Below are 19,186 nucleotides of genomic sequence, written 5' to 3'. Positions count from 1 at the left end.
ATGTTCAAGTTATCGTGAAAACTACTTTTTTTAAAATATTTGTTGTGCTAGGCGACAGTTTCAAACATTGAGTGCATTTTCTATCAAATGCCAGTTAATGTGCCGTCGTGGTGTCAGCCATGTCTAGTTGAATTCAAGCACCTGCTGATCTCAAGCAAAGGTTTCCCAGTGTCACATCTTTAATTGAATACATCTCGGCCAGTGGATTTGGCATCCCCATTAACTCTGTAGTACACTCACCCAGGGTAGGGGTCATACATTTTTTTGATGTTCAATTCCAGGTAGAATTTGAACTGATCATTAGTCCGATTCAACAACCACTATGTTACTAGAAACCAATTTATGTTCAAGTATTGTTTAATAACCTGTACCAAAGTTTAATAGTGTGAACAATGTCCACAACTTCAAAAGTTGACAACTCTACTAATAATCCTAGCATCTGTGTAGGGGATCATGTTAAACCATAAACTATATATTACATGTTGTGTCTATCTGAGATTTGGCCTAAAAATAAACAACTAGTCACGGACGTGCCGTGGTAATTACACTCCATTTGGAGCTGTTCCATTCAAGGGCAGTGACCGTAGTGTGTTGAGTAGTGCATATGTGTGCAGTGATGACGAGTTCGAATCTCGTGGTTGAAGTTGCAATGTTCGACTTGTAATGTTTGTTCTAAAAACAGGAAGCGTTTGAAGGCGCTCGACTTATGAAAGGGGTCTATTGGGGGTTCCCGAATTAAATCAAACTTACTGTCCACTATAATCGAGTACAAACAGGATAAGACCCATACTGCTATTTTACACGTAACCCAAGATGAAAAAACATATGTTGTACAACTCATCTATACATTCGCTTACTGTAGAAATAACAACTATTCTCCACTTGCCACTATATATGAATAATGCGGGTGTGACTGAAGCTTACAGTCTTAAAGGTATCACTTATTTCAAGATAATGTGAACACGTATAAGCTGCTACATGCAGTAAGCCCTTCATGTATATTGATATAAAACTTCAAATGGCGTTATATGCGGTAACATAAATTCACATTGTTCGGGTTTAAATACTAATAAAATGTAGTAAATTATTAGGGCACTTATATATTATTATATCAATTCCTTTATTTATTGTTTTGTTTTTAGTATTATTACTGCGATAGTTTTAGAAATAGGCCGTCAAAACCACTAGTACAATATAATACTTCGTACACCTGATTACTCTCGTGAGTCTAATGGCATCATAATACTGCATAATTTGTTCAACATCAGCTTTCTGACTAGAATAATCTGTTCTGATTATAATATACGCCATGTATCTCCTCTCTTCTTATTCCTAGAAGTTGAAAATAAAAACGTACAGTTTTATTTAATATATGAACCATCAAATCATTTTTATCATACGCTGGAAAATCAACTTTATTTATTGCAATTGTAAATTCTATTTTTAGAAAAAATATATACAACTTGTAACTAAATTAATAGAGTAATAGTGCTCGGCGATAAATATTTTTATTTCAGAATGGTAGTTAATGCATTTAAATTCTCTGTTATAATATATTAGGACTCGCATAATATTAGGCAATGACTCAAAACAACTCAAGGAATGATGGTCGGTGATAGACTAATGTTTAGATGGTACAAATATATGTCACAACCTAAAACAACTGAAAAACCACATGTATAGACAACAAATGCGTGGCCATATCAGCGAGAATGACGCAATGAGTAAATCTTGGTCAACTTGTGGCGCTAAAGCAACTATATAAGTTATTCAAACAGCCTTCATTAGAAAGGCAGAATCCACAAAGAACAGATTTTTGTGAGATAAACATGCAACGTATCTATACTATTTTTATTCTATTTATCAAACCATATCCAAAAGCGTTTCACATATTGAAAATACAAGTGTATATTTAAATATACTTACGCCACCGCTGTTGCCACCGCCACCTCTACCTCCTCCACCACCACGACCACCACTACCACCACGACCACCTCCACCATGTCCTCCACCACCTCCACCACCACCATTGCGCATACGATGACGACTTCTCATGAACCGCCCTGCGTCTGTACATATGAACGATTCCATAATAAGTAATAGTACCAGAAATAGTATCACTTTGTTGTTCATCTTAGTAAGTAGTTCTGTAATGAATAATGTATGAAATAATTGGCGATGTTCGTTATATATCATTTTGAACAAAGAATCCTGTGTTTCCTTTTGTAATATTTGTCAGTTTGTTTGCATCAACAATTAAATAGTAAAGATAACACTATTGTTATAAAATGAATTTGTTTTCCCACTCATTTATAAGTGCATTCAATAACTAAATTCTAATCTTGAAGAGACAAAACACCGGTTTAGTTTTGCGCCGACTGAAGCAATTATATTGAGATTCATCCCCTCACGATAAAACGCGTATTAAAAATATGAACTCAATCCACCATGGTTGTACAATGTATGGAAACAAACATCTGCAATATGTTTTATAATCTTGGAGCAGCCTCGGTACTCTTAATGCTTGACTTTAATAACACTTTAGTAGAATACAGGTTTCTTATCATGAGCGTCTTCAAATTAATTAGGAGTATTACAGAGAAGTTGTATCGCAAACATCAGCTACTATCAAACTATCAAACCTCATCTCAGAAAATGAGAATAATTAATTCCACTTAATGAAAATGTGCGACTTCGGGAAACAACATCATTTTGCATTATTGGCATAATTGTTTTTCAAATAACCCTGGATTAGTTCTCAACAAACATATCACAATTAAAGTGATCTTGACATAATACAATGCCTACCACAAATCACTTATGTACAATACTAAGATGGGAACTTGTAACTTCTACGAAGAAATGGCGAGAGGTCAATGAGGAAATGACCTTTAAAATTTCAGCTAAAATATTCACATTCTAGTAAATGACACTTTCCCAACTCGTTTACAACAGTCTAAATGTCAAATGATGAATTCCTTCTAATACCTCTCATGTTGTTAGATATAATTACGTTGAAAAGTTTCCATTAAACTCAAAACGTCGTACATTCGAATTACTACGGTTGTACAACATGAACAAAATAAGTGTTACAGCAGGTGCATGATATTTCCATATACCTAACTCCCACACCTGGTAGACTTTGCAACATCCCCAGACACTTTCCTGGACGACCCAGTGACCATTGCAGACGCAATAAAGTTACGTACATGCCTACTAGACAGTTAATCCACAACAACGAACCAGGGTCTCCGATGGTTCAACTATTACAACATTTTTAAATGTTAAAATGCTTAAAAGCTCAGTCAAACATTCATCAAACAATCATGTTTTACTCATTTTGACATCAGACATTTTTTTATTTCATGCATACATACGCTCGTTTATTTAATAAATTCTATTTTGAACGTTTCGCGAAAATAATAAACCTAGTTGATACAAATATTTAAAAACGCTCCTAACGTATAATGAAATTGCCTAAATTATCCTCGCGAAAACAGTTTAGTTTTGAATGCAGTTTCTGATTTAGAAAGATCGCCGAGGAAGTTGGACTAGCGAGGGAAACGGTTCAAGGGACTGTGCTGCATTTCTGTCGCATCGGTTGAATACGTTCCGAGAGGAGTAGTTGCTACGTCGACTGAAGGTCACACAAGAAGTCGTTGAGTTTCTCGAATTTTGTCTGAGATCTGAAGAATATTTGAAAATGGTATTTGGTGACGGTGTGGAGGTGAAGCTAAGTAGACGATTCCAGGGAAAGTTTGACTGGGCGACGGGTGTTCTGGCAAAGAGCAATGAGACATGACATTATGCGAGAAATTGAACGCGACACTCATAATAATATAAATCCATTGAAAAATCTCAATAAACTACCAATCAAAGGAATTTACATTTATCATGTCTTGTTTATATTCATTCCCAGTTTTATGTTCGTATTATATTTCTTCTAAGTGTTACCAAACAAATGATTTGTGTACCTACAAAGCAATGGAATAGTCCAACTACCCCTTCCTCTCTTGTGGCCACTTATCAATAGCATACCGCGTCCGGTGTTTTGAATAGCTGTCACGTGAGGAGGTATGTATTGCAACTACAACGGTCATTGTTGGAGTGCCTAGGAAAGTGCCTGGGAATGTTGCAAAGTCACTCGGTAATTGCCTACCGGGTGCGGGCGTTAGGTGTGTGTAAATATCTTCCGTCCGCTGTAAACGAGACTAGAATATTAAAAATGCAATAATGCAATATTGATCCGAACATATAGTTTATTAGTGTTGTTTAATATTTTTTGGTACGTACATTATTTAATATAGACACACTCAATGCTGTGTTTCACAAAATATCCTTTCTAGTTTGTGTTAAATAATAATAATCAATCTGATGCTACTATCAAGTAGATAGTCCTTTACGTTGATAAATTTGTATAAAACGCAAAATGTTATGTTAGATTCTACACGTTACAAAATACATATATAAATATTATGTACTTTCGCTAATATAGAACTCCTGTTATTAAAGTACAACCATACGTCTACACAAAAGAAGGCAGGGAAGATGAATGACATTGCCTAAAAGAACTTACTGGTATACAGTATATGTGCAAACTAATGCTCCCTGTGTTACACGTCAACAGCGATTTAGTTTGTGTCTGGTTTGAAAGAAGTTGACGTCTCTACATTAAATGTGTCGAAGAAACCCGACAATGCAAAACAAGCTATGTGTTGCAGCTTTTTCTCACATCAAAGATCGTCAAGTGTCGTTAGTTCTTTTTGAGATCACTGACCCAATAACAAAAAAAATATAGCATGTCCATTTTGACATTCTTCAAATGTGTATGTCACTTAGTTACCATGATAATATCCAGAGTTCAATAAGGAAATGACCTTTTACATCTGTCACTCATCACCAAGAATAAGTGCTTATTGAATATGCGGAATGTTCATGCTATTTTGCGTACATGCGAGTAATAACAAAATATTTTCAGCGTCGCCACAGATGAAGAATCATTGCATCATCTTCATCATTCCCTTGTCTCCTGGTGGAGAATAGGGCCATCATCTCTTCTCTCTTCTTCTCCATGCTTCTCTGTCTTGAGCCGCTACTTCTGCCTCTGCCCAAGTCTTGTATCCCTATTCTTTTCCTTTCCACAGTTCTTGTCCAATTTCTTTTGGTTTTTCCCCACATTTATTTTGCCCTCTGGTGCCCATGTTAAAGCGATTCTTGATATGCCATTACTTTCCATGTGTAACACAATCCACTTCCACCGCCTGTTTTTAGCTCCGCTGTCGACTTTGTCGAGCGGAGCTTATCATATGAGTGATTGTCCGTCGTCGTCCGTCGTCGTCGTCGTCGTCCGTCGTCGTCGTCCGTCGTCGTCCGTCGTCCGTGTCAATGTTTTACTTTTTCGACTTCTTCTTGAAAACTACAAGCCTAAATGCTTTGATACTTGGTGTATATGTACCTTGGGTAGACCTCTCTTAGATTTGTTCATTTCGTGAATATATCTTCAATTCTCTAATTTTGGTGAATATTTTTGTCATTTTTGGTAAAAACTGTTATTTTCGACTTCTTGTTAAAAACCGCAAGTGCAATTGCTTTGATATTATATATATAGGTACTACATGTGGACCTCTCTCAGATTTGTTCATTTTGTAATGATATCTTTAATTCTCTAATTTTGGTGAATATTTTTGTCATTTTTGGTAAAAACTGATATTTTCGACTTCTTGTTAAAAACCGCAAGTGCAATTGCTTTGATATTACATATATAGGTACTACATGTGGACCTCTCTCAGATTTGTTCATTTTGTAATGATATCTTTAATTCTCTAATTTTGGTGAATATTTTTGTCATTTTTGGTAAAAACTGATATTTTCGACTTCTTGTTAAAAACCGCAAGTGCAAATGCTTTGATATTACATATATAGGTACTACATGTGGACCTCTCTCAGATTTGTTCATTTTGTAATGATATCTTTAATTCTCTAATTTTGGTGAATATTTTTGTCATTTTTTGGTGAAAAGTGATATTTTCGACTTCTTGTTAAAAACCGCAAGTCCAATTGCTTTGATACTACATATATAGGTACTACATGTGGACCTCTCTCAGATTTGTTCATTTTGTAATGATATCTTTAATTCTCTAATTTTGGTGAATATTTTTGTCATTTTTGGTAAAAAGTGATATTTTTGACTTCTTGTTAAAAACCGCAAGTGCAAATGCTTTGATATTACATATATAGGTACTACATGTGGACCTCTCTCAGATTTGTTCATTTTGTAATGATATCTTTAATTCTCTAATTTTGGTGAATATTTTTGTCATTTTTTGGTGAAAAGTGATATTTTCGACTTCTTGTTAAAAACCGCAAGTTCAATTGCTTTGATACTACATATATAGGTACTACATGTGGACCTCTCTCAGATTTGTTTATTTCGTGATGATATCTTCAATTCTCTAATTTTGGTGAATATTTTTGTCATTTTTGGTAAAAAGTGATATTTTTGACTTCTTGTTAAAAACCGCAAGTTCGATTGCTTTGATATTACATATATAGGTACTACATGTGGACCTCTCTCAGATTTGTTCATTTTGTGATGATATCTTCAATTCTCTAATTTTGGTGAATATTTTTGTCATTTTTGGTAAAAAGTGATATTTTCGACTTCTTGTTGAAAACTGTAAGTCCGATTGCTTTGATATTACATATATAGGTACTACATGTGGACCTCTCTCAGATTTGTTCGTTTTGTGATGATATCTTCAATTCTCTAATTAATTTATTTTGGTGAATATTTTTGTAATTTTTGGTAAAAAGTGATATTTTCGACTTCTTGTTAAAAACCGCAAGTCCAATTGCTTTGATACTACATATATAGGTACTACATGTGGACCTCTCTCAGATTTGTTTATTTCGTGATGATATCTTCAATTCTCTAATTTTGGTGAATATTTTTGTCATTTTTGGTAAAAAGTGATATTTTTGACTTCTTGTTAAAAACCACAAGTTCGATTGCTTTGATATTACATATATAGGTACTACATGTGGACCTCTCTCAGATTTGTTCATTTTGTGATGATATCTTCAATTCTCTAATTTTGGTGAATATTTTTGTCATTTTTGGTAAAAAGTGATATTTTCGACTTCTTGTTGAAAACTGTAAGTCCGATTGCTTTGATATTACATATATAGGTACTACATGTGGACCTCTCTCAGATTTGTTCGTTTTGTGATGATATCTTCAATTCTCTAATTAATTTATTTTGGTGAATATTTTTGTAATTTTTGGTAAAAAGTGATATTTTCGACTTCTTGTTAAAAACTGTAAGTCCGATTGCTTTGATACTATTCATATTGTTCATTTTCTAATGATGTCTTCACTTCTTTAATTGAAATGTGCATTGCTAACAGCGGAGCTATCTCAGCCGATAGGCTGCTTGTTAACTTATTGTTTGAATGTTTGCACGTTGTCTGATTTCCTCATTTGTGATAATGAGGAAATAATCTTACAATAATCTTCTCAATGCCTTCTGTAGGAATGTGTCCAGTTTCTCTTCATCGCCTTTGTTCATCTTCCATGTTTCACACACATACAATAAAACGCTTATCACATTTGACTTAAAAAAATTGCTTTTGATTTCATGTGTTAATTGCCACTTCTTCATATCTTTATCTCATATCCTCTCATGAACCACCAGTTCTACTGACTGTTGCTCCAAGGTAAGTGAACTTTTCAACCTCCTCTATTTCATTATGGCAATTGGCTCCCTGCTCTTTGAATTCAGTTTCATCACTTTAGTTTTGTCTATGTTAATTTGCAGTCCAGTTGATTTTGCATGCATATTTAAATGATCAAGTTTCTATTGCATCTGGCTTCTTTTGTTGGATAGCAGAGCAATATTATCAGCGAAGTGTAGGTCGTCTAATTTCTCCATAAAGAAATCTGATTTCTCCATCTGATCCCATTTCTCCTAGCTGTTGTGTTCTTCTTCATAACCCAATCAATGACAAGCAGGAAGAGGAACACTGACATATTACAGCCTTGTTTCACTCCCGATTTTACCTCGAACCAGTCTGTCCTTCCGCTTCCTTCCGTAACCGCACACTGGCTTCCATCGTACAATGCTTTTACAATTTTGATCAATTTTGGTGGAATTCTGTAATGGCGCATGATTTCCCACAGAGTTTCCCTTCTAAAGCTATCGAACGCTTTTTCAAAGTCTATGAAACAAGAGTATATGTTGAAATTCCATTCTATTGCCTGCTCCACAACGTTTCTCAAAACAAATATCTGCTGTATTGTGCGTCTACCCCTGCAAAATCCTGCTTGCTCACTTCTGAGCTTCTTGTCAACTCCTCCAACAATCCTTTCAATAATTACTCTGCTCGTCACCTTCGCAATCACTGATCATAATGTGATCCCTCTCCAATTGCCACAATTTGTCAGGTTCCCCTTCTTTTCAAGTTTTCTGATAAGTCATTTCTTCAAATCCTCCAACCGAATGATTGCGCCTCCTCACGATCGATTGCATGCGCAATTGTGTTCTGCTATAAATGAGGAATTGCACTAAAGGACTGGCGCAGCGCATTACATTTTCGGGCACACCGTGTACCAGACAAATCGTTATAAAATACATAAATAAACCAAATTTTCCATGAACATAGTGAAAACTATGCTTGATCGTGCTATTTTCAGCACCACAGAACGTATACGTATAATAGTGTGCAGTGTGAAGTGGCGTAACGGGGACGCGTCTGCTTACAGTGGTGATGCGCATTTGCCGAGTTGCGAGTTTCAATCACGTCTATCATGTTTATATGTTTTAAAGGTTAATGTGCGTATCTATGCATGTTAAATCTCAGATCAATGTGGTTAATGTGTCTAATAATGTTTAAAAACATTTATGCTATTTGTTAGTAAATCACTTATAACGTATTTTCGCTAATATTGAACTCCTGTTATTAAAATACAACAATACACACCTCTACACAAAAGCAGGCAAGGCAGTTAAATAATAATGAACATGACAGAAGTGGATAATTTGGCGTATCGTACAATATGAGTCTAACCGTTGCAAAAAACTACTTACTGGATTAAAGTATATATGTAAACTGGTGCTTTCTGTGTTGGACGCCCACAGCGGTTTAGCTTGTGTCTGGTTTAATGTGCAGAAGAAAGACGACAATGCAAAACAAGCGATGTGTTGCACCTTTTAGTTCATTATGGAGTCATTGACCCGAATAAATACAGGGAATTAAAAGTTATAGCGTGTCGAATTAGTTACCAGCCAGAGATCAATAAGACAATAACTGAAAGAAAGGCCAATCATGAAAACCTTATACACATAGTGCAGACTTCATCTTTCAGCTTAGCACTGTAAAATAAAAATAAATTCAAAATTCACAACGTTTCTTACCTTTTAAAACAGTACTTCCTAGATAGCTCAGCCAATGGAGCTGTTCATCGGAAAAGCTGTTCCAAGGGATATTTGTTGAGGGCAGAGAATTTTTTCTATTTTTTGTAGGGGGCGGGAAATATCAGTAACCTCGAGTAGGCAGGGCAGGCTTCTAAAAAAAATGTAAGGACAGTGAAACTTTTTTTTTAGTGAGTACTTACATAAACAAATATCGCGTCGCCCACTGATCTGCTGAGTGGTTAAAGTATTCAAGAAGACTATAGAAGCCAATGACGCGATGAATTACGCCACCAATCGGCACAACAATGTAGGTTCTGTCACATATTCACCCGGGATATTCATAAATATTGTACTACAACCAGTGTAAGTGAGGAATAGAATTTGATCAGCAGAATATCAAGTCGACGGAAGGGGGGTAGGCAAGTGTTTTTTTTAATGAGGGGAGTGGAAAGATAAATTTGGTCAGCAGGAGGGCAAGACGATTTTTTTCAGGTAGAGCGTAGCTCATGAACAGCTTTTAATTTCCCCTTTTTCCTTTATATTAATTAGCATACTTCAAAAGGCCCATAAAATAAATTTTGTCCCAGAGAATTGACTATTTCAATGTATTGCTCGTTGGCTGCACCTGATAGCTGATGTGTCTGTCTATGGAGACAGTGGAGTTTCTATACCTACCGTCCTCTCTTTCAGTTCTTCTAAAACAGGAAGTGATTGAGGGCGCTCGACGTATGAAAGGGGGCTATTGGGGGTTCCGAATTGATAGCGTTTGCGCGTCCTGGGGTCAACAAACCGAAAGGTAGGACATATTTTGAACGTTCCGAACGCGCCGAGTCGCAGTGCGTCGAACATCACAGTTTCCAACTCGCAACGTAAAAATTCCCTTGAAATAAAACATTATCTTTTAACTAACTCGTATAAGCCTCTGAAAATGAGCACGCAAATTATCTTTGACTGTAGCGTAATATTTTATATTCTCATATTTTGGGAGTTGAAAATCTATGTCACGGTCATATTTTACTCTGTGAAACACACACGTACCATCTCTATTTCAGTCCATTTTTTTTCAAAAATCATCTTTTTCAACTGTCTTAAATAGTCCATCTAGCTACCCTCGTTTGTACCCACCCACACTCTTCCACCCGCTATCTGCAAAAAAAACTATTTCAAATATGCCGCTGACTTCTTAAGGGTTGCATGTTTACCTGTGTCTTATGACTTTTTTTCATATTTTTGTCCTATCCTCGCCCGTTGCTAGGTAGGTTACGCATGCGCAAATAGAATTAAATCGCGTCTGACGGTAATTCGGGAATCTGGAATTCTAGATAATTCAAACAGTTGTGAAAGAATATTAACGAATATACAACAACGGAGTTGCTTTTCTAACAATGCTAACATGATTATATCTTAGGAGAGATCTAGATTCGCTTACTGTAGAAATAATAACTATTCTCCACTTGCCATTTTATATGGTCTTGAAGGTAAGCCCTTCGTGTATATCGGTGTAAAACTTCAAATGGCGTTATAGCGGTAAAATAAATTCACATTTTTCGAGTTTAAATACTAATAAAATGTAGTAAATTATTAGGACACTTGTATATTATTAGATCAATTCATTTATTTATTGTTTTGTCTTTAGTACCATTACTGCGATAGTTTTAGAAAATAGTCGTCAAATTAACCCACTAGTGAAATATAATACTTCGTACACCCGATTACTCTCGTGAGTCTAATGGCATCATAGCACTGCATAATTCGTTCAACATCAGCTTTCTGAGTAGAATAATCTGTTCTGAATACAATGAAGAGGCGACATCATCATCGACACTATATGCTATGTAATTCTTCTCTTCTTATTCCTAGAAGTTGAGAATAAAAACGTACTGTCTTATTCAATATTTGTCAGCTTTATCTGAAATGTATATGAACCATCAAATCATTTATCATACGCTAGAAAATCAACTTTATTTATTCCAACTGTAAATTGTATTTTTTAGAAAAAATATATACAACTTGTAACTAAATTAAGGTAGCGAGACTATTATTTGTGTTGAAAATTACGATTTTCACATTTATTTATTAATTGATGAAATGCACTAAAAACTTTCATGTGATAAAAATCAACATAACATAGAATGTCATGTAAGTTGGTTAAAATTTAGATTTTCTGAAGGGAAGCAAGGCAGCCTCAGTAGTGTTTTCCAAAATCAACAACACAGGTTTAATCTGTGTGCCTATAAGTTTCAAAAATAAACTCAAGACAAAGCAATGTTAGGATATGTTATCAAGTAGCTATCTGACACACAATGAGTGTTTCCAAATATTTGAGTGGTTTGTCTCCGCCCCTGTTTGTTTCACAGATTAGTCATTTGCATATGAATGTTTCAGACACAAGGTCACACAGCCACTGAAAAAAATCATTGATTTTGGTGTTTTCATATGCCGAATTTATCCAATTATAGCTATCCCATTCCTTTATTTTTTTGGTTTCCAATAGCCTTACACAATTGGATGTCCCTACACACGTTAAAGCAGACCTTGATGGGAAAACAAATTGATTGTGCCGATAAACAAGCTTGAAAATCTTTGCTCTTACTTCATGGACGTTTTCTAGGAGTTTATGTTTTTCAAAATACAAGGTCTTTAACAAAAAATAACCTATACTTATTGTCGTCGGATTAACACCAAATTTTCACAGCTTTGAGGTGACAGTGAGAGGAACTTGAATGTGTCCAGACAAACTATTTCATCGATTATTTACCAACGAATTGTGGTTTGAGTTGGGGGCAATGCGACTAAAACAGTAATTGAAATTCAGCACGCTGTTTTTTAAAACGCGTTGCTTGCATAAAACTGACCAGACACATTCAATTTACCAGACTATTGAACAACTAGAAAAAGTGAAAAAAATACTTCTTATCGCCAGCATAAATGCGTAATTATTTTTTTTACAGAAAAAGTAATTTTTCACCTTTGATTAAGTAACGGGTCATAGAATGCAGATACGGGCATGGCAAACACACTTTTGAAAAGCTTGAAGTCTGGCGATTCTAAAAATATATACTTTCCTGGGTCTATTTGTAGTCATTTGGTCACAATTAGAAGATGAAAAAAAGTATGCAAATAATAGTCCCGCTACCTTAATAGAATAATAGTGCTCGGCAATAAATATTTTTATTTCAGAATGGTAGTTAATGCATTTAAATTCTCTGTTATAATATATTAGGACTCGCATAATATTAGGCAATGACTCAAAACAATTCAAGGAATGATGGTCGGTGATAGACTAGGAAATGTTAAACCAACAATTGTCAAAAGTAAATAAAATGAAACTAACGTCATTATCCCATGCGTCACGCTTGACGGGGTGCTTGTGCATATTCTGTAAAAAACAAATATATATATATATTCAGATGGTACTAATATATGCCACAACCTAAAACAACTGAAAAAAGCACATCTATAGACAATAAATACGTGGCCATATCCGCGAGCATGACGTAATGAGTAAATCTTGGTCCATTTGTGGCGCTGAAGCAACTATACCTAAGTTATGTTCACAAGAACAGATTTTTGTGAGATAAACATGCAACATACCTATCTTATTTTTATTCAGTTTATCAAACCATATCCAGAAGCGTTTCACATATTGAAAATACAAGTGGATATTTAAATATACTTACGTCACCGCCACCGCCACCACCACCACCGCCGCCTCCGCCGGCGACGACGCCACCACCACCAACACTACTACGCCTACGACGACGACGACGACGTCCCCAGAACCCGTCTGTACATATGAACGATTCCATAATAAGTAATAGGACCAGAAATAGTATCACTTTCTTGTTCATCTTAGTAAGTAGTTCTGTAATGCATAACGTATGAAATAATTGACGGTGTTCACTATGCATTATTTTCAACAGCGAATCCTGTGTTTTCTTTTGTAATGTTGTCAGTTTGTTTGCATTAACAATTAAATAATAAAATGATTATGTTTTTACATTCATTTATAAGTGTATTTAGATATTAAAATCTAATCTTGAAGAGACAAAACACTGTTTCACAACGCTCGGTATTTAGTGTTGCGCTGACTGAAGCGATTATATTGAGATCTATTCCCACAAGATAGCACGTGAATTTAGATGTATAAACTCAATCCACCATGGTTGTAATATGTCACATCAAAAAAAAATATCTTCATGTGCATTACTGTTCTTTTTGAGATCATTGTCCCAAATAGAAAAAAAGGGGAATTAATTTGACTTTCTGCCAATGTGTATATTACTTAGTTACCAGAACAATAGCTAGATGTCATAAGAATTTGACCTTTTACATTTGTTACTCCTCAATAAGAATAAGTGCTTAATAAATATGCGGAATGTTCATACCATGCTGTGTACATGAAAGTAATGAAAATTAATAAGCCATGCATGACACAGTCCCCGTTAGTTATCAAACTTAAGATATATAGTTTTGTTTATAGTATTATAGTGTTCGAACATAAACATGTGAGCGATATGAATCCAGAAGACGATTGACAATCAGTCATTTTGTATTTGATCGTCCAATAACGTACTTGTCCACATTGAGAGATATTACTCTAAAATAGCATTATTTAAAACAAAATGGCCACTGGTCAGCCATTTTCAATACATCTGTATATCTATAACATGATGTACAATGAATATATAAAATTTGAACCTAATTAGTCAAAGCATAACAGAGATATCGCACTAGAACTGCATTTATTAAAACAGAACATTTTAAATCCGATCTGAAAAACAAAATGTGACGTGAATGAAGATCCCATAATGTCCAATGTATGTACCAAGTTGGAACAAACTGCATCCATAAATGCTTGATGATGATATTTTAGCACACAAATGGCCACCATTTAGCCATCTTGAATCAGATTGTGAAACAAATGGATGTGCATATGTATATTATGTATGATGTATTGTGAGGGTTGAACGTAATCGGTCCAGTCATGTCTAAGACATAAGGCCGCATGCACGTACACACGGACACACAGAGGTCAATCCACACGTTCCCGTTTTCGGACTGCGTCCAAACGGGGACTAATTAGTAAACTATTTTTTCAGCGCCGCCACCGATGAAGAATGATTGCTCCCCTCACAATCGATGCGCGTTTGTTACGTGTATTACTGTTTTATTTTTCATGTCTGACTACAATGTTACTAATAACGTATTTTATTCGAGAATGAAAATATTCATATATCATTTTTATCTCTAGTATCATACTAACCACCATTTTTATCTACCATTGCTTTTACATAACCCAATACCCCCCAATAATATCGAATCATTTAGGTGAAGTTTAGCTGCATCTGAGAAAGTGAGCAAAACCTATGAGCAAATGCAATAGAATTAATTCCCCCAAGGTAGCCCAAAAACACATATATATTGTCAACACCACGGCACGTATACGAGGCCAGTAGAGAAAACAACATTTCAAATCGTAAAAGAATGAATTCTCATTGATACGACAAGCATGTAGTACATTCTCCAACTCACAAACACGAAGACACTTGCTCATTAACAGTTATGTTAGATAAAGTATACGTACATTTTATGATGTGTTGATCACCAGAAACCACACACTGTTACCGCACTAAATGGTGATAACAATAACAAACTGTAATTTCGTTAATTTATGCTGTGTCCCGCGGTATACCACTCACCAGTGTATCAAACTTACTTGCCAAATTTATGACACCGAGTAACCACGAACTGAACACGTCGTCATTAATATCAGCATTAAGCAGCTCATTTGTGCACAGAATTATATTCTACAGTTGTTTGTGTTTTTGCGGGGCAGTGTGAAGTGGCGTAACAGGAGCGCGTCTGTTTACAGTGGTTGTGCTCATTTATCGACTTGCGAGTTTGAATCACGTCTATCATGTTTATATGTTCGTATATGTGCCTGTAATTTAAGTTTTTAAAGGTTAATGTGCGTATATGTGCATGTTGAATCACAGATCAATGTGGTTAGTGTGTCTAATAATGTTTAACAATTTGTTAGTAAATTACCTACCGGTATGGCGTAAAAGTCATGGGAAATGTTACAGTTTTGTCAGTTATTATTTTTATACAAGATTCTATATAATAGTATGTATTCTCGCTAATAGTGAGCTCCTGTTATTAAAATACAACCATACATACCTCTACACAAAAGCAGGCAGGGCAGTTAATAATGATGAACATGACAGAAGTACATAATTTGACGTACCGTACAATATGAGTCTAACCGTTGCAAAAAAATACTTACTGGATTACAGTATATATGTAAACCGGTGCTTTCTGTGTTGGACGCTCACAGCGGTTTAGCTTGTGCCTGGTTTAATGTGCAGATGAAAGACGCCAATGCAAAACAAGCTATGTGTTGCACCTTTTTTCTCAAGTCAAGACTCATTAGTTCCTTATGCGATCATTGACCCGAATAGAAAAAAAACAAGGGAATTAAAAGTTATACGTTTCCAATTTGACATTCTGCCAATACAAACGGAAAATGGGGCCGGTCGGTCGGATTTTTTTTTTCAAACTCATGAAAACTAAGGGTGTCGTAAATAGCCGAGGTATACGGGAATCAATCAAACGCATGCTAGATATTAAACACAAAAATCTAAGTGTTTTTTTCAGTCTTTTGTATTTAAATACAGATCAACCCGAGGTTCAAAGTCGCCACTTATCCCCGGGGACACTGGGGACCAAACAACGGTCCGAGATCGTTATTTTTTGGAGGAAACACGTTTTACTACTTAAAATAGTGAGGTTTTAATATTTGGGCCTATTAAAATATAAAAAAAAACGCGACCCGATATTTTATATTTTTCGGTCGGTCGCTGAGGGCAACAAAACATTTGTTTGGGCCTTAGTAGTTGTGCTAGAGGAAATATGTGTCTCATCGTCAGAGTATTCTTCAAATCATTATTTTATTTCAAATAACAATGTAACCAAATATCAAAACAGAAACTATGAACTGTAACTGACAAACATTACATGTCCTTCTACCCTTTGCATTTGCTGTCATGTACTGTAATATTATTATCCTTACATAATACCCAACCAATGGAAATAAATTTCTGTCATTATTTCAGCACGAATGTGCAGTCTATCCCCAATGCACATGTATGCCTTGCAACGAGCAATAATAAAACATAAGGTTGCTAAATAAACTTCAAAACATTTATTGCTAATTTTAGAATAGTTATTATAGCGAAAGAAAGTGATGATACAACACAATTTTCACGTCGCCGAGTAAGTACAATAAATTGACTATTTCGGGTTTTTTGGAAAAAATATGGACGCCGAGACGTGAGAAGTGGGCAATTTTGAAAGTCAGGTTCTGGCGCATAATATTCCACGACATCATAGACAATTATTCGGCATTCTATTCAGCGGTTCTCTCATACAGGATCACAAAAATTCTGCGGCAGAAGTGATTTTTCAAACGCACTCGAACAAAAACAACAATGCAACTTAACTAACAAAATAAAATAACGTGAACGTTAAACAAAGAGATCCTGCCGGTAGGACAAACTATCTGGTTCGCAGCACAAGGGGTTACGACCACCCCCCACCAATCCCTAAACAGGAATAAAACATACTACAATGTTTAAAAACTACTTGTACCACACTACGGGTAAATAACTAACTACAAGATAAAGATTCGTTAATAAAGGTAAATAGCAAATATCATGAGATCAACGTGGCAGCATGTAAACATGTGTACCACCCCTATAGCGTACTTGATGCTCGGTGACAGACAGACAGGGAAAGCCATATCAGTGGCGGCGGCACAGGGAGGGGGCAGAGGGGCGATGGCCCCCTCGAAAAAAAATCAAACTGAAACCCTTTGTGTCAGCAAAATGTGCCCCTCAAAATGCAGAAAATAGCGTTTCAGAGCTTGTAGATGTCAAAATTGTTAAGGGGGAGCGTGCCCCCGGACCCCCCTGCGCGATGAATGGTGAACAGATCTCGTCCCTCCATGAAAAATGTCGTGCCGCTGCCTCTGCATAACCAGAAAAATATATTCCGAAAAATATGGAATGCCTCTCCATCTCGAATTGCACAGGCACCTCAACAAAACAAATGTTATTAAAAACATGTAACCGATTAGTTAAACGGTAGTACTCAAACTCTATATGAAGCCTGGAATGCATGCGATGTTTAAAAATATCTAGTAATGCCCATGTTTTGACGCTTATTCGTGCGGCTGAGATGAATTGACATCTTTGTCGTGGCAACAATGTAAATGAACAGTTGATATGCTTGTTTAGAGACAGGAGCATGTGACTTGGGGTTGTTACTTAACAAACCACCAAAGATGATTATCTGAATTAGTGAGGCGACCAGCAATGGCCCTGATGTGGGTCAGCAAAGCATTGATATTTATAAAATATGTGACACAATGAATCGTCATCGCCGCAAACGGATGAAGTAGAAAAAGGAAAGTGTTTGTTTTAAAGTAGGTCTCTTTGAAGTTTTAAAACATTATTATACTTGTATTAGGTTTTAGTAGTTTTTAATGCAACACTTTGTTGTTCTTGCGGTGTTCACGAAATACAAATGATTAAATAAATCGACCAATCAGCCTTTTTTGATGAGTACGTAATATATATGAACGTTTCTGCTTAAAACGCGATCTAAATCCTACTTTAAGCCTATAAGCGATCCTTCGTGTTTAGTGCTAGTCTCCTTTGTTGTTAAGAACAACAGCAAATATTTAGTTGGTGTTTATGAGCTCTCATTTGACTGGTCAATGCACGAGCAGCTCTTCCAATATCGTGATTTACTCCCTGGTAACTTGGATCCTGTGCACAAGAATGTGTTACCGGGGTAACGTGGAAATGACTGTGGGAGAGTTATGATTGGCACTAGAAAACTTCAAAAACTTTGTTTTAAACACAACTAATTAAGATGTTTCGATTACAGTGAGAGGTTTTCTACAGATGGTTGCACTTTTGCTATTTTCCGATTTAAATATGTCGCTCTTTATCTCCGGTATTAACGCCAGAAGCAAAGTACTAGTCTGAGAACGTAGAGGTTACATCTAGCAAATAGAATCTGTTTCGATCGATCGTACAATTTTTGTTTTATTTTATTTTATTTTGACTCATATAAAACGTAGGAAGTGTGTCACTATTCAAACTACATTTTTACTGACTTTGGTATACTCAATGTTGGCCGGTCGCATTAATTTCTGGCCGAATGTAGTCCGTTTATAGTTTAACGATCGTCGTCAAATGAATTGGTAGTACATGCATAAAATAGGGCGGGAATCCAGAAAGAGAACAGTCAACACATACTTACGAGGAAAACGTAAAAACTCTTACATGTAATACCAGGTTTTGAGGGTCGTTGAGTGCAAAGAAAGTAAATAACAAATAAGCATGTGTTAGAGACATACCAACACAAAATTTGATTTACCAGTACTCCATTTTTAACACCTTGGCTACTCTAATGACGATGGTTGTTTGTCCTATTGATTTAGCTCTTGAGCTGACTGATAACATACGTACAAAAATGCAAAGAATGGCAAAAACGCGCTCGTTTCATACCTCGTTTAAAAAAGAGTAGAAAGCAAAAAAAATGTTCTATGTATAATCATGTCAACTGGACTTTATATTAAACAGAACTTTGAGACCCCACGGACAGAAAAACTAAACTAAACTGGCACCCCCTCGTCCTGTGATATAGGGTTAACAGTCACCCGCTTGTGTACACATTTCAAAGTTCAACTAATAATGAGT

The 19,186-nt window shown here is 35.8% G+C and overlaps 2 long non-coding RNA genes across 2 annotated transcripts; both read right to left on the bottom strand.

The window, feature by feature from the left end:
- Positions 1–339: 339 nt before the first annotated feature.
- LOC146732702 (uncharacterized) lies at positions 340–9,205 on the bottom strand. The gene is made up of 3 exons (XR_014926843.1): positions 9,087–9,205; positions 1,927–2,147; positions 340–1,332 (listed from the first exon to the last, which is right to left on the bottom strand). It is a non-coding gene; the product is annotated as an uncharacterized LOC146732702 (long non-coding RNA).
- Positions 9,206–11,003: 1,798 nt separating this feature from the next.
- Positions 11,004–15,683, bottom strand: LOC144348772 (uncharacterized). Its single transcript, XR_014926845.1, has 4 exons — positions 15,664–15,683; positions 13,094–13,278; positions 12,748–12,792; positions 11,004–11,269 (listed from the first exon to the last, which is right to left on the bottom strand). It is a non-coding gene; the product is annotated as an uncharacterized LOC144348772 (long non-coding RNA).
- Positions 15,684–19,186: the final 3,503 nt, after the last annotated feature.

Source organism: Saccoglossus kowalevskii, chromosome 17 (genome assembly GCF_978046115.1).
Source record: "Saccoglossus kowalevskii chromosome 17, keSacKowa6.1, whole genome shotgun sequence".
NCBI classification, from domain to species: domain Eukaryota; kingdom Metazoa; phylum Hemichordata; class Enteropneusta; family Harrimaniidae; genus Saccoglossus; species Saccoglossus kowalevskii.
The sequence above is the reverse complement of the archived record's forward strand: the minus strand, read 5'-3'. Positions and strand labels throughout refer to the sequence as shown.